This window comes from Saimiri boliviensis, chromosome 13 (genome assembly GCF_048565385.1).
Source record: "Saimiri boliviensis isolate mSaiBol1 chromosome 13, mSaiBol1.pri, whole genome shotgun sequence".
Lineage (NCBI taxonomy): Eukaryota > Metazoa > Chordata > Mammalia > Primates > Cebidae > Saimiri > Saimiri boliviensis.
Genome location: NC_133461.1, coordinates 66,728,070 through 66,742,669, shown reverse-complemented (window position 1 = coordinate 66,742,669; position 14,600 = coordinate 66,728,070). Strand labels below are relative to the sequence as shown.

General features: G+C 41.1%; 1 pseudogene; it reads right to left on the bottom strand.

Moving 5' to 3' along the window:
* Positions 1-1,088: 1,088 nt before the first annotated feature.
* On the bottom strand, positions 1,089-3,157 carry LOC141580903 (ragulator complex protein LAMTOR3 pseudogene; annotated as a pseudogene).
* Between the last annotated feature and the right edge of the window lie 11,443 nt (positions 3,158-14,600).

Below are 14,600 nucleotides of genomic sequence, written 5' to 3'. Positions count from 1 at the left end.
CAAGGACTTCATGACTAAAACATCCAAAACATTGACAACAAAAGCCAAAATAGACAAATGGGACCTAATTAAACTCCACAGCTTCTGCACAGCAAAAGAAACAATCATTAGAATGAATTGGCAACCAACAGAATGAGAAAAAAATTTTGCAATCTACCCATCTGACAAAGGGCTAATACCCAGAATCTACAAAGAACTAAAACAGATTTACAAGAAACAAACAAACCCATTCAAAAGTGGGAAAAGGATATGAACAGACACTTTACAAAAGAAGACATACATGAGGCCAACAAACATATGAAAAAATGCTCATCATCACTGATCATTAGAGAAATACAAATCAAAACTACACTGAGATACCGTCTCACACCAGTTAGAATGATGATGATTAAAAAATCTGGACACAACAGATACTGGAGAGAATGTGGAGAAATAGAAACACTTTTACACTGTTGGTGGGGGTGTAAATCAGTTCATCTATTGTGGAAGACAGTATGGCAATTCCTCAAGCACCTAGAAATATAAATTCCGTTTGACACAGCAATCCCAATACTGGATATATATCCAAAGGGTTATAAATTGTTCTACTATAAGGACACATGCACACAAATGTTCATTGCAGCACTGTTTACAATAGCAAAGACTTGGAACCAACTCAAATGCCCATCAATGATAGACTGGACAGGGAAGATGTGGCATATGCACACCATGGAATACTATGGAGCCATAAAAACCAATGAGTTTGTGTCCTTTGTAGGGACATGGATGAACCTGGAAACCATCATTCTCAGCAAACTGACACGGGAACAGAAAATCAAACACCGCATGTTTTCACTCATAAGCGGGTGTTGAACAATGAGAACACATGGACACAGGGAGGAGAGCATCACACACTGGAGTCTGTGGGGGGGGGAACTAGGGGTGGGACAGAGGGGGGTGGGTAGTTGGGGAGGAATAATATGGGGAGAAATGTCAGATATAGGTGATGGGGAGGAAGGCAGCAAACCATATGCCATGTGTGCACCTATGCAACAATCTTGCATGTTCTTCACATGTGCCCCAAAACCTAAAACATGATAAAATATACATTAAAATACATTTTTTTTTAAAAAAAAGGAAACTTCCACAACTTGTCTAAATTATTCAAATAATAAAGCAAATTCCTTTTCTAGGCTGACAATTAGCCCTGTATTGGCACTGCTGCCGGCTGGGAAACTCACCACCAAAGGTAAATGATTAAATTGAAACACCTGGTAGATGTAACAGATGATACTTTTATTTTTTGAAAGTCCAAGTTTGCCCCCTTGGTCTGTTGCAAGGGCAAAAACAGATAAGAAACCAGTTCACAAAGCATGTTCTGGAGCATTATCATTGGCCACTTTAATAAGAGGTACTCTATCTCTATCTGACACAATAATAGCATGGAGCCCTTCAACACTTGGTAACTTTTTATATAAGAATCACTTTAAGTCATCTGCCATGATGAACCCCCTTCTCTCGCAGGATCAATTTCCATGCCTGGGGTTTCTGGGCTTCCTAGTTCTCTCTGCTGTCACTTCAGGGACAGCTTTAAAGACTGGTTCCTCCTCAAGCCACTGTCACATGATTCATTGATAGTTTTATAAGAATATAAAATCATTATAGGCCTCAAATTATTTCACCATTTTTCATAAACAATGTCTGGCATTAAAATTAAAATAACCATGCAAGAAAACATCAAGAAAGTCAACAAAATGGGAATTGACGTTTTGGATTCCAGATAATTGAGATATAAGGCCCAGAATTTAAAATAGTTGTTCTTATGTTCAAGTAGATAAAAAAATAAAGTTTTAATTTTGTCAGAAACTAGAAACTACTTTTAAAAGAAAAATCTAGAAATAACAAAATGTATCAATCAAAATTAAAATCTTATTGTATAGGTTTAACCACAGATTAGGCATAGCTGAAGAGAAAAATGGTAAAGTGGAAGGCTGACCAGAAAAAAATGTCCAGGAATAAAGTCAAAAATGAAGTAAATTACAAAAGAGAGGGTAAGATACATAGGAGATATAAATAAGAAATAATGGTGGAAATTTTTCCACAACCAATTAAAAATGTCAAGTCTCAAAGTCCAGAAGGCTTTCAAATCCCAAGCAGAATAAATATAAAAACAACAAACAAAACTTTCACATCTCCTTCATATTAAAACTGCTGAAAACCAAAGACAAAGAGAATATCTTTTAAAAGTCTGAGAAAAATTAACAAAAATTTTTTGACAGTGCTTAAATATATATGGTTTAACACAAGACAAGGATACAGTTTAGCAATAGCATTTAAGGATATGCATCAGACAACGTCACAAGAAGCAGTCTGGAGAGGTCAGGTGCAGGCACCTGTTCTTCACTCAGTAAGCGCCCTTTCGGGACTTCATTTCTTGCTTGGATCAGGACCACTGGGAGCCAAAATAGAGTCTCAGTTTGAAATTTTTACATTTTGCTGATCACATAGGCATATTTCTGCTAGGAAACCAGACTCAGCAGGAGAGTTCTTTCTGGATCTCATTGTACCAGGGAAAAGCCTCAATCACAGTGTCAAAAATAAACAATGATTAACAAGCTAGTATAATATGACCTCAAAATTCTCAGACTTGTGATTACAAAGTTACACTATGAATCAGCATGCTTCAGGCTTGTCTGGAGGTCAGTGCCATGCAAGAGCTTTAAAAACACTGCTCAGGCTGATTTTAGGTCTGCTGAATATGCCCCAGCACAATAAAACAGTAAGGAAAAAACAAAAAACTCAACAGGGGAAAAATGGCAAATAATAAAATCACAGACATCATAGAAAAGGAAATACATCTGGAATTTGTTTATATAAATGTGAGTTTCAACCACAAACATAAAAAGATAATGGCAGATGCAAATGATATATAATTTGCAACATTATTTATGGGTAGTAGATACTAGGTATTTTAAAATATCTAATATAATTTAAGTGCACACAAATTTTGTCCTAGAAGCTTACCTTAACAATATATATTTACATGTGTAAAATTATGACTAAGGTTCTTTTTTTTATTGGACTTTAGGTTCTGGGGCACGTGTGAAGAACATGCAGGATTGTTGCATAGGTACATACATGACAATGTGGTTTGCTGTCTCCATCCCCATCACCTATATCTGACATTTCTCCCCATGTGATCCCTCCCCAACTCCCTACACCCCACTGTCCCTCCCTTAGTCCCCACCAACAGACCCCAGGGTGTGATGCTGCCCTCTGTGCTCATGTGTTCTCATTGTTAAACACCCGCCTATGAGTGAGAACATGTGGTTTTTGATTTTCTGTTCTCATGTCAGTTTGCTGAGAATGATGGTTTCCAGGTTCATCCATGTCCCTACAAAGGACACAAACTCATCGTTTTTTATGGCTCCATAGTATTCCATGGTATATATGTGCCACATTTTCCCTGTCCAGTCTATAATTGATGGGCATTTGAGTTGGTTCCAAGTCTTTGCTATTATACAGTGCCACAATGAACATTTGTGTGCATGTGCCTTTATAACAGAACAACTTATAACCCTTTGGATATATACTCAGTATTGGGATTGCTGTGTCAAATGGAATTTCTATTTCTAGGTCCTTGAGGAATCACCACACTGTCTTCCACAATGGTTGAATTGATTTACACTCCCACCAATAGTGTAAAAGTGTTCCTATTTCTCCACATCCTCTCCAGCATCTATTATCTCCAGATTTTTTAATGATCGTCATTCTAACTGGCGTGAGATGGTATCTCAGTGTAGTTTTGATTTGCATTTCTCTAATGATCAGTGATGATGAACGTTTTTTCATATGTTTGTCAGTCTCATGTATGTCTTCTTTTGAAGTGTCTGTTCATATCCTTCGCCCACTTTTGAATGGGCTTGTTTGATTGTTTCTTGTAAATCTGTTTTAGTTCTTTGTAGATTCTGGATATTAGCCCTTTGTCAGATGGGTAGATTGCAAAAATTTTTTCCCACTCTGTTGGTTGCCAGTTCACTATGATTATTTCTTTTGCTGTGCAGAAGCTCTGAAGTTTAATTAGATCCTATTTGTCTATTTTGGCTTTTGTTGCCAATTCTTTTGGTGTTTCAGTCATGAAGTCCTTGCCTATGCCTATGTCCTCAATGGTTATGCCTAGGTTTTCTTCTAGGGTTTTTATGTGTTATATCTTATGTTTAAGTCTTTAATCCACCTGGAGTTAATTTTAGTGTAAGGTGTCAGAAAGGAGTCCAGTTTCTGCTTTCTGCACATGGCTAGCCAGTTTTCCCAACACTATTTATTAAACAAGGAATCCTTTCCCCATGGCTTGTTTTTTGAGGTTTGACAAAGATCAGATGGTTGTACATGTGTGGCATTGCCTCCGAGGCCCCTGTTCTGTTTCATTGTTCTATACCTCTGTTTTGGCACCAGTGCCATGCTGTTTTGATTACTGTAGCCTTGTAGTATAGTTTGAAGTAAGGTAGCATGATGCCTCCAGCTTTGTTCTTTTTGCTTAGAATTGACTTGTTTATGCAGGCTCTCTGTGAATTCGGCTGTGAACCCATCTAGAATTGGGCTTTTTTTGGTGGATAGGCTATTAATTGCTGCCTCAACTTCAGTCCTTGTTATTTGTCTATTCAGGGTTTTGACTTCTTCCTGGTTTAGGCTTGGGAGGATGCAAGTATCCAGGAATTTACCCATTTCTTCCAGGTTTACTGGTTTATGTGCATAGAGTTGTTTGTAGTAATCTCTGATGGTAGTTTGTATTTCTGTGGAATCAGTGGTGATATTCCCTTCATCATTTTTATTTTTATCCCTTTATCATTTTTTATTTATTTTATTTATTTGATTATTCTCTCTTTTATTTTTTATTAATATGGCTAGTGGTCTATTTTGTTGATCTTTTCAAACAACCAGCTCCTGGATTTATTAATTTTTTGGAGGTTTTTTTGTATCACTATCTCCTTCAGTTCTGCTCTGATCTTAGTTATTTCTTGTCTTCTGCTAGCTTCTGAGTTTCTTTGATCTTGCTCCTCTAGCTCTTTGAATTTTGATGATAGGGTGTCAATTTTAGATCTCTCCTTGCTTCTTATGTGGGCATTCATTGCTGTAAATTTTCCTCTAGGTACTGCTTTAAATGTGTCCCAGAGATTCTGGTACATTGTGTCTTCATTCTTGTTGGTTTCAAAGAACATCTTTATTTCTGCCTTCATGTCATTGTTTATCCAGTCAACATTCAACAGCCAGTTGTTCAGTTTCCACGAAGCTGTGTGGTTCTGAGTTAGTTTCTGAATTCTGAGTTCTAACTTGATTGCACTGTGGTCTGAGAGACTGTTTGTTATGATTTCAATTCTTTTGCATTTGCTGTTATGTGATCAGTTTTAGAGTAAGTGTGATTTGGTGCTGAGAAGAATGTATATTCTGTGGATTTAGGATGGAGAGTTCTGTAAATGTCTATCAGGTTTGCTTGGTCCAGATCTGAGTTCAAGTTCTGAATATCCTTGTTAATTTTCTGTCTCCATCTGTCTAATATTGAAAGTGGAGTGTTAAAGTCTCCCACTACTATTGTGTGGCAATCTAAGTCTCTTCATAGGTCATTAAGAACTTGCTTTATGTGTCTGGGTGTTCCTACACTGGGTGTGTATATATTTAGGATCATTAGCTCTTCTTGTTGCATTGATCCTTTTACCATTATGTAATGTCCTTCTTTGTCTCTTTTGATCTTTGTTGGTTTAAAGTCTATTTTATCAGAGACTAGAATTACAACTACTGCTTTTTTTTTTTTTTTTTTTTTTTTCTTTCCATTTGCTTGGTAAATTTTCCTCCATCCCTTTATTTTGAGCCTATGTGTATCCTTGCATGTGAGATGGGTTTCCTGGATACAGCACCCTGATGGGTTTTGGCTTTTTATCCAATTTGTCAGTCTGTGTCTTTTGATTGGGGCATTTAGCCCATTTACATTTAAGGTTAATATTGTTATGTGTGAATTTGATCCTGCCATTTTGATGCTAGCTGGCTGTTTTGCCCATTAGTTGATTCAGTGTCTTCATGATGCTCTTTACCATTTGGTACATTTTTGGAGTGTCTGGTACTGGCTGTTCCTTTCTGTGTTTAGTGCTTCTTTCAGGAGCTCTTGTAAGGCAGGCCTGATGGTGATGAAATCTCTCAGCAATTGCTTGTTCATAAAGGATTTTATTTCTCCTTCACTTATGAAGCTTAGTTTGGCCAGATATGAAATCCTAGGTTGAAAGTTCTTTTCTTTAAGGATGTTGAATATTGGTCCCCACTCTCTTCTGACTTGTAGAGTTTCTGCTGAGAGATCTACTGTGTCTAATGGGCTTCCCTTTGTGAGTAACCCGACCTTTTTCTCTGGCTGCCCTTAGCATTTTCTCCTTCATTTCAACCCTGGTGAATCTGACGATTATGTGCCTTGGGGTTGCTCTTCTTGAGGAATATCTTTGTGGTGGTCTCTGTATTTACTGGACTTGAATATTGGCCTGCCTTGCCAGGTTGGGGAAGTTCTCCTGGATAATATCCTGAAGAGTGTTTTCCAGCTTGGATTCATTCTCTCTGTCATATTCAGGTACACCTATCAAACATAGATTATGTCTTTTCACATAATTCCATATTTTTTGGAGGCTTTGTTCATTCCTTTTTACTCTTTTTTCTCTAATCTTGCCTTCTCATTTTATTTCATTGAGTTGATCTTCAATCTCTGATATCCTTTCTTCTGCTTGGTCAATTTAGCTATTGAACCTTGTGTATGCTTCATGAAGTTCTCGAGTTGTGTTTTTCAGCTCCATCAATTCATTTATGTTCCTCTCTAAGCTGTTTATTCTCATCAACATTTCATCAAACCTTTTTTCAAGGTTCTTAGTTTCTTTGTATTGGGTTATAACATGTTCTTTTAGCTCAGAGAAGTTTTTTATTATCCACCTTCTGAAGTCTGTTTCTGTCACTTCATCAGACTCATTCTCCATCCAGCCTTGTTTCCTTGCTGGTGAGGAATTGTGATCCCTTGGAGCAGGAGAAGAATTCTCATTTTGGGTGTTTTCATCATTTTTGCACTGGTTTCTTCCCATATTTGTGGATTTATTTACCTGCAGTCTTTGTAGTTGGTGACTTTCAGGTGGGGTCTCTGAGTGGAAATCCTGTTTGTTGATGATGAAGTCATTTCTTTCTGTTTCTTAGTTTTCCTTCTAATTGTCAAGCCCCTCTGCTTTAGGACTGCTGGAGGTGCATTCCAGACCCTGCTTGCCTAGGGATCACCTGCAGTGGCTGCAGAATAGTGAGGGTTGCTGCCAGTTTCTTCTTCTGCTATCTTTGTCCCAGAAGGATACCTACCAGAAGTTCAGCCTGAGCTCTACTTTATGAGGTGTCTCTTTGGATGTACAGGGGTCAGGGAGCTGCTTGAGGAGACAGTCTGTCCTTTATAGGAGCCCAAGTGCTGTGCTGGGAGCTCCATTGTTCATTCAGAGCTGCTGGGCAGGTACGTTTAAGCCCTCTGTAGCAGTACTCATAACAGGCTTTTTTTCCCAGGTGCTCTGTCCTGGGAAGGTGGGGCTTTATTTATAAGTTCCTGACATGCTGCTGCCTTTTATCAGAGCTGCCCTGCCCAGCAAGGAGGTAGCCTAATCACAGTCTGCCAGAAGAGACGTTGCTGAGCTGCCATGGGCTCTGCCTAGCTACTATGTGAATTTCCTTGTTGTTTTGTTTATAGAGGTATAGTTAGAACTGTCTCAGTAACGGCGGTCTTCCTCAGTAATGGCAGACTGCCTCTGTAATGGTGGACTGCCTCAATAATGGCGTACTGCCTTGGTAATGGTGGACTACCTCAGTAATGGCAGACTGCCTCAGTAATGGCGAACTGCCTGGGTAGTGGTGGACTGCCTCAGTAATGGCGGAAGCCCTTCCTGCCACAGAGCTGGATGTCCCAGGTCCAGCTGTGCTTGCTGTGAAACTCTCAATCCAAAGCATTTCAGATTGCTGGTCTTTCTGGGGGTGGGACCCAATGAGCCAGATCACCTGGCTCCATGTTTCAGCCCCCTTTTTTTCAGTTGAATGGGCAACTCTGTCTCCCTGGCATTCCAGGTGCCAGTTGAAACAGTGCCCAGATTTGTGTGAGTTTTTGTGCGGAGACCAGCTGCACTGGCTGAAACAGCTGTGCTCGAGGCTCATGGCACTTTCTCACCCGGGAATCTCCTGGTCTGTGGGCAGTAAAAATTCATTTGGAAATGTGGTGATAACTCACCCTCTGCATTCTCACTGGGAACTGCAATCCAGAGCTGTTCCTATTCAGCCATCAACAAATTTCATAAAGAAGCAACACATAAACTGACAGCTGACTATTCATAGAAACAGTGGAACCCAATTACAATGGAACAATATCTTTAAAGGGCTGAAATAAAACAACTGAAAAGCTAGACCTGTATATACAACAAGATATCCTCCAAGAATGAAGGTGAAGTAATAATATTTCCAGATAACATGTCTTTTAAAGAAAAGGCTGTACCAATGGCAGGTTAGGAAGCAAGAGACTGCTCAGGGTTTTTTCAGCAATATCCTATGGTGGGTAATACACTCTGCTAGTGAGCAGTCAGGGTTTCCCATCATCTATCCACCTGGAGTTAGATGTAGAATGAAAACCTTTGGTCATTGTGAGGGGTGGGGAGAGTGACAGAAGAGGCCTCGAGGTGGACAGCCTGGGCTTCCTGCAAACATGGGCATGTGGCAGCTGAAGCATTTTAGTAAGAAAGATACAAGACATGTAATTATATTTATATTGGTGAAATGTCAAATATAAATTAGGAGTACTGAAAATTTGACCATGAGTCATTTGAATCAATTAGGCCTATTATCTTTTCCTCTTATCATATGAAATTCAGACAATTGACATTAGTCTAGCAGCTCAAATGTGTCAGGGCTGAGAATTCTGTGATTTTCTCAGTCTTCAGTTCATGATTCTAAGAATAAACTTAAATACATAAAGCCAATCAAATTCACATTTCAATCTGAAGAGGAAAGTAACACAAGGAGAAAGTAGTGGATGCCAAAATAGGAAAACAACTTCCCAGAAATTTCCAGCAGTCTTTCACTTCTTATCATTCAGATCAGTATCACATGACCTTTCCCAACTACAAAGGATGCCAAGACTGTAATTTTTTAGTAGGGCACAGTGCTACCCCATGCAAAAGCAAGTTCCATCCATGAAGAAGGAAAGAAGAATGGATCTTGGGTAAGGCCACAGAGCAATCGTGCTACTGCTCCAGGAAGGCCTGTGACACATGAAATACCCTACTCCAATTTTGCAGGTACAAATTCATTGTAATGCCTGCTTAGACTTCCAGAATACCTTTGTGCTGAGCAGTAAAAGTCTGAAAAATCACATTTTACTCTCGAATAGTCTGTATGGTGGTTTTGGTTTGTTTGTTTATTCTTGACAGATGCCTCCATGCTGAATTTGTGGAACATGGTTTCAATACCACGAGATCGTTTTATTCTTTATAGTCAATAAAAAATGTTCTCTTAGATGTGAAAGAGCCTCATTAGAAAATGGTACGTTAACAAATAAACATAAAACTATTTCCTAAAGACATAAAATCAGATTTTTTTAAATTGAAAGTGCCCTGAAGCCTTATTCCTTCCCACTGGGGAAAATCCAGGACAACTTCCCAATGATGCTAATGAACTCCACCTAGCCCCTCTCTCCTGCACACGCAACCTAATGAGAAGCAGACATTCCCAATGCTGCACCCTTCCAACTCCACCTCCAAGTATGTTCTTCCTTCTAATGTAGACAGCTTCTGGCAGAATGAGTCACTTTTGAAGAATGGTGGGAATTTCCATCTTCCAGGTAGGTCATGCCAAAGGGAGACACTGTCCTTCTCCTCCTAGATGCTGGCCTTGGGACCAGATTTCCTTACCCGGAGACTTAGCCTCTGTCCACCCGCAGCCTGCCAAACTGTTGAAGTGTATGAGAATGTGGACTTTGAGGACAGAGACCCAGGCTCCAATCCCAGCTCAGCTTCTGCTATACAGCCATGTACAGCAAACAGGAAAGTGTGAATTTTAACAGCCCCCTTTAAAACATGTGCTTTTTGTGGTCTCCTTACTTATGGCCCTGGGACAACAGAGGAGAGATACTTAACCCCTTCACAGAAAAAGGGGTCTGAAAAACAGGCTTAGATATTGAAACAAGTATTGTAATTAGCTTCTAAAGAACCAAAATCAGAGACTTTAATTCAGTGCCACTCCTTGACGGTCACTATGACTAGAACAGAAATTACTTAGGGAGTAGAGAAGCTGTACCACAGTCTGCACCAGGGCTCTGGGCTGGGCAGTGAGGGGACCACTGTCCACCTGCAGCCTGCCAGGGTGTTGTAGTGTATGAGAATGTGGGCTTTGAGGGTGACTGGACTCCAGGCAGCAGACCCAAGAGGAGAAAGGTCTATAGAGTTGGGGAGACCCCAAGCATGAAGGTCCCTGGATATCAGTGTAGACTGGGCCTTCCCACAGGAATGCAGATAGCAGCAGGCACCCCAAAGCCCAGCCCATCATGGCCCCAACCTGTGAAAAACCACTCCCTGAGGCCCCACCCACTTCAGTCCCACTCTATGCAAAATCCTTCCCTGAGGCCACTCACACACATACAGACAGGGGCACCTGGAGCCTGAGAGCTTAGTGAGACCCAGAGACCACTCCTCCTACAGACACTGAGCCACCTGACACACACACTCCAAGAGAACAGAACAGGCGATTAAGAAGGAAGTTAAAACAATGAACAGTTATTAAAAATAAAACACAGTATTACCTGAAGGCATTTTTAAAATTATTGGATTAAGACTAAATTTCATATCAAACAGAACTAAAACTTATTTTTTTCTCATCCTCTACCTAGCAGGTGAGAAACACCACTTTATCCATGAAGGAAAAAAATATATTTTCTCAGTCATGTGAGCTATGATTTAAGTCTGGAACTGCCCCCCACTGCCTGTGTAACCTGCAATATACAGTACCACGCGTCAGTTTCCCACTACTGCCATAACAAACTACCACAAATGTAGTGGTGTACACAACACAGATTCATTCTTGCAAGTCTAGAAGTCAGAAGTCAAATGGCTCTCACTGGTTTAAATCAAGGTGTCAGTAGGACAGTACCCCTCCCGGAGGCTCTAGAAGAGAAATCATTTTATGTTCTTTCCAGCTTCCTGAGGTCACCACATTCCTTGGCTTCTAAGACCTTATTCAAGCTCTTTCCACCATCTTCAAAGCTGGCAGCATCTGGCTGAGGCCTTTTCACGCTGCCATCTCTCTGGTTCCCCCTTTCCAACCATAGAAACTCTTATGATTATATTGGGACCACCAGGATAACCAGAATAATCTCCCTACCTGAAAGTCATCGTATTAGCACCCTTAATTATACGGGCAGACTTAATTCCCCTTTGCTGTGTAATCAAACGTATTCACAGGTTCTGGGGATTAGGGCGTGGATATCTTTGGGGCCCATTGTTCTGCTAACCATAGCTGGTAAACATTTTTCCTCTATGGAAAGAGGAGACATGGGGCTGTTGGAGGGATTGCATGAGCTAATGCAAGTAAACTGACAGTCACAGAGTAGGTATTCATTCCGTTTGTGGGGGATTCCCATCTTGATCAAGTTCTGGGTCTGAGGCCCGCTCTAACCCATGCCCTGGCCCCTTGGTCTACAACCATGGCTGTCACTTGGCCCAGACCAGGTGACTTTTTTATCAGGTGCAATGCAGACCACTCAGGAATGATGATTTTTCTCAAAGATAACCATCTTCTTCATCCTTAGCTCTTAGGTAGGTTGGCATGTTGAATGCACATGCATGGTGTATATGAAGTTAGATTCATCCCAAACAGGTGTGTGCAAAACCAGAGGAACACGCCTGCCTGCCTGCCTGAGAGCACACCCGTTAAAGCTAAAGTGAGTTCAAAAGCATTCAAGTTAATGAGATGGCCCTCATTAGAGTTCCGAAACAGGAAACTCACACACAATTGTGTCTTAACATTTTTAGCAATAAAAAAAGTTAGCAATTTTTTGCTTTTTAAATTACTGTTACTTTTAAGCCCTTATCCAAGCTTACTTTCCCCTTGGGTCAGAGCTTCTACTTGACAATGGATGGACAAAATACATGATAACATGTTGGGGGAGGGGGAGAAAGAGAGACAGACATGGAACACAGAATTTAACCATGGAATCAAAAAGTTATTCAACATTTGAGGGAAGGATCAGGTAAAGAAAAACACATACTGCCTTCTGTAATTATAAGACGTTATAAAAAAAATTAATGCTTTCAACAAAGTAAGTCATACAGATGAAAGGTAGTAATGAGCTTAAAGGTATTATTCTGCTATATATTTTCATCAAAGATACCACAAGGGCTTACCCACATTATCACTGTAATTAGCCTAATTTTGTATTAGAAAAACAAACTTTATGTGAACTACCTTACATCTTCTAAGGAAGGGGAGAGAAGTTTTCTATCTATCTTTAGAATCAAAAAGAAAGCTTCCTTCAGCCTGTAATTACAGTTTGCATTAAAAACCTAATAGTTTGATTTTGTTTTGAGATGTGGGTTTCTGAAAGGAATTACATGTCACTACAGACAGTGTAAACCAACCTGGGTTTTCCATCGCGCAGAAAGCCTCAAAACACAGGACAACACTGCCACCTGGTGGTAGAATAAGATTTTACAACAATTTAATTGGATGGTTCACCGGCATTCAGAAACTGAAAAGTGTGTGTTCTAGGTGCTTATAGTTTAGCACTAAGAAAAACAAGAGTCTGGGGACAGGTTGTTGGAGGTGCTGAATTAAAACAACTTTTTGTAGTGTTAAATCTTCTCATGGCTTCTTAGAAAAGGCACTAGCCCAATTCTTTCTACACCATCAAAAATTCAATGAGAAAGGGTCCCCTGGAGTGGAGTGACACTGGTTCCTCCAAGGACCCTTTGTTGCGTACCTTAAAATTCAGCAGTGCTATTTAGCAAAACTAAAATTAGTAAGGCTTTGGAGGTTAGGAAACCACACACCGTTATTTACCTAGTTTTAGAAACCAAAAAGAAAAAAGTTCCAAGTATAGAAAATGCTTGAATCTGATAAATGCCTGGGATTCCCATTCCAAACACATCACAATTGTTAAAATATGGGGGTTGGTGTTAAAGAAAATTTCCTAAGAAAAATGATTTAGGACAAGAGCCACCAGTTTACAGACCAAAACAGAAGAATGGCAAGCATTGCATGTTCAGTGTGATGGTGGAATTAGAAGTACGGCTCCCCAAGGCTCCTGAAATGCCCACTGTGCGGTCACTCTCAGAGGATAGAAGCTCTGTGATCCTAAAATAACTAAATAAGGTGCTTCCTATTTTTAAACCAACATAATTTGCATATAACCATAATTGTTGTATAATCTTGACCCAATTATCCAAATTAAGGCCCCAGATACCTTCCTAATCTGATGATGGAGTAGTCAAGCATCACGTGGCTTTCCCTAGGGCCCCTTCTCTAAATACAAGGATGCAGCAGGGTGACTTCCTTTGTCGCTCCCCTGAGCAAGCAGGACCTGCCAGTGCCTCTGACTCACTCCTGCAGGGCCAAGCCCAGCTCCCCGGCCCTGCTCCATGATCTTCCCAAGCAGAGGCCTGAGATTTTCCCACCAGCTCCTCAGAGGATGAGAAATAAGTTTCGAGGGTTTCCCTCCAGGAGAATCACCAGCTTTTCATGATCCACTCTTCAGATCTGCACCTGCAGCTGTGGCTGGCCATGAACTCTGGTGGCTGAGCCGAGAGGGAAGGGCCCTGCGCCCTCACCTTTCTCTTGTGCTTAAGAGGGGCCCGGGACACAAACAAGTCCCCATGAAGCCAAAGAAAGCTCCGGGGTTCTGCCACCACCATCTCCCACCGTGGGAAAACACCAAATTCCACAAGGCCACGGGCCAATCCCTCCCCTCCCACTCCCTGTTCTTGGGTCCAGCCCGGGGAGAGGAAGTCCCTCCTTTCCCAAGGGCCAAGGCTGGCCTCCTTTCCAAATGGCCTCTTCCAGGATGACTAGTACCTATACCTTTCCAGAAAAGTCTCGACACAGGCCCTGCAGTCTAAGGCCAGCATGGGCCCATCTCCTAAGTCAGAGTGGCATAGCTCAACACACCAGCTCACCCCAAATGTGCACTGAAGGGGCCCTGAACTACAATGAAGGGGACGCCCCAAGCCAGCACCCTCTGAGGAGGCTGGGTGTGCCAGGCAGCTACGGAGCTGGTGGAAGCAGAGGAGTTGTCAGCACTGGCACTGAATGCCAGCAAGGGAACCAAGAAAAGGCCACTCTTAGTAAGAAGCTGGTGTGTTTCGTGAGTGGAAGGGTTCAGGTAAGAAGTTATGGCCATAGAGGATATTTCTGCAAGTGGGATGAAAGGATCGCTGTGATTGGAAAGTAGTTACCTACAGCCAGATTTCAGAGATGTTTCTGCCCGGTAGTGACAAAAACTCTCCTTCAGGACGGTGAGTGACAGGCGTGTGAAAAAAGTGGCCTGGAAGGGAGAGGTCAAGAAACAGCAACCGGCCCAGTGAAGACCCCAGAAAGAG